Consider the following 2,500-nt stretch of genomic DNA (forward strand, 5'->3'; position numbering starts at 1 on the left):
TACGCTTGCTTTGGACTCGAGGAGAGTCGGCAGACAACACATAAAATTATGACAGCAAAAATGATGGATTAGGGTCATAAGTCTTCGCTCGGCCATACAAACAAAACATCACCATGGCGTGTTATGACAATACGCTTAATAGACAAAAATTAACAGATGGTGATTGTATTCCAACCCCAAACGGCATACCGCAGTCAGAGATGACGGACGTCTGAAAGCCAGGGAAAACGAGGACTAGACCCAGAGCTCGAGAGAAGCTCTTCCATGCATGTGTTAAAACATACCTGGCTCGAGTACCCTTCAACCGTGTTTTGTTTTGGCTGAGACAATCTTTAGGCTTCCCTCCACTAGGTGCTCCTGCAGTGGAGTGTGTTGTTGGTGCGAAAGTCTGGGTCGGAGCGGAAGAGTCATCCTTTTTGATCTACCATGGCACTATTTCAAAGGTGTCAGACAAAAAGTCTTGCAGCCTGTTTAATGTACTGATTGGAAGGGTTTTAATGTTTCCCTTATAGCCCCGGGTGAAATACACAATTCATCAAGGTTACGGTAGGCCGCTGTAACTGTTGCTCATCGCCCGTGAATGCAAAGCTGGAGATGGTTCTCTAAGGACGTACACTACAAAGCCTTTGATTGGGCGGCGGGTTGCAAGCTAATTACATCCATCAGACAGTGGTGTGCACAGGGCACACCAAAAACTTTTCCAAATTAATTACGTTCATCTTTTGGAGATATCATATCGCTGTTATGACTGATTAACGATCTAATACTCACTCTTCTTTGTGTCAAAGCATGTACCAAAAGTCTGTCAAAAATTAAAAAAAAAAAAAAAAGAAAACTCCTTGCTCCTTGAAAGCAAACGGAAGGCGTGATTGCATCCTTGAATGTGTTTAAACATTTGACCTTTCAGTGTCAGGTTATCACTTTCTAATGAGGATTTTGAAATCCTGGAGGGAAAAAAAAATGTAGCGACAAGGGCATTGTCTTGCTAATGGAGCCATTGGTGGTGTTACTGTCCATTGCTTGACTGTAGCTGGTATATATTAACAATTGACTTGTGGCCATTTTCTGGCTTGAGCGCCGTTAATATCCTTGTGGGTGTAAAAATGATCATTTACCTCATTGTGCACGTTGAATAAATCTCATTCCAAGGTAGTCAGGCAGATAGCAACAAGTACATCTCCTGTTTTTTATTATCGCAATCACCTCCTCATCTGCCATTTTTTTCATTTAATTTTTTTTTTCTTTGTCTTCTTCCTAATGAATTAATCACAACCTCTTCGCTGAGCTTTAACTAATACAGAATTAATGGCACTTAAAAAAAAAAAGTCAAATTATTTTCAAAAAATCCGGACGAAAGAAATGAAATGGCAATTATCATGAAATCCATCATTGTAATTCTCATTGTGTTGCGGTGTTTGGATAGGTAATGATTTTCTAATACGGTAATTTGCATAAGTAGCCTTGAGATCGGTAATCATTTTCAGTCCCGTACAATTACGATTCCAGCTCCATACATCACAGCTCTCAGCTATGTAAAACCACCGCTGCACTAATTAATAAACCATTTCCTCGACTGTAGCTAGTTACCGTGGTCCCGTCGCTGACCTAACGGAAGATGAGCCGTCTAAGTAGTGCCTGTGTGTAACTACAAACATAATGACGTGCCAGGAGGGAATCATTAAAAATAATTTACACAAGCCTTCGTTTACAAGATCTTTTGATAGCGAGCTTCCCTCGGTGTTTAGATCCACGGCGCGGGCCCCCCACCATTTGGAGAGCAGCGAGGAGGAGAGAGAGAGAGAGAAAAAGAGAGAGAGAGAGAGAGAGAGAGAGAGCGGGGATACCTAAGTGGTTAATTAAGAGCTGTTGGAGAGCAGTGAGAGTCTCCTGGAAAATCTCTCTGATGTCTGCAGTGTCAAGTGTCTCTCTCTCTCTCCTTCTCTCTCAGGCAACTGCCGCGCGAGGTAGCCGCTGCCTCTGCCGCTGCCGCCGCGACTCCGGCTAATTACCGGGGAGTGCAGGAGCAGCTGAGAAAAAGAGGGGCCCTAAATGAGTCCTCTCCAAGCTCACCCCTGCTAATATTTGGGCAATCAAAACCTTTTGTGCTGCCATGAGCGCTTGAGCAAGGGGGGTGGGTGGAGGGGGTGTGTGTGTGGGGGGGGTGATGGAGAGGGCTGGGAGGCGGGAAGGTTGGAGAGTCAACAAGGCGGCGCTCAATCCTGGCTGATCTGAAAGGGTTAACTACCCTCGGCACGGAATAGCTTCATTTTCTGACAAAGAGGTGGGGAGGATTTTTTTTTTATCTGAGGGCAGGGGCCCAGGGAAAAACACTGATGGAAAGAATTGACAGTACGATCATAAGGTGAAACCTGCGGATGAAATCATGCATGGAGAGGCCCTCATTTTGTTTTAATTGTTATCCAACCTGCATGGCGTTCCTAACTGAATCATTGGAAATGTCTGTGTTAGCTGTAAATTTAGAGGCCTTGTTCAGCCTTAT

The sequence above is a fragment of the Chanos chanos genome, chromosome 8 (assembly GCF_902362185.1).
Source record: "Chanos chanos chromosome 8, fChaCha1.1, whole genome shotgun sequence".
Classification (NCBI taxonomy): Eukaryota; Metazoa; Chordata; class Actinopteri; order Gonorynchiformes; family Chanidae; genus Chanos; species Chanos chanos.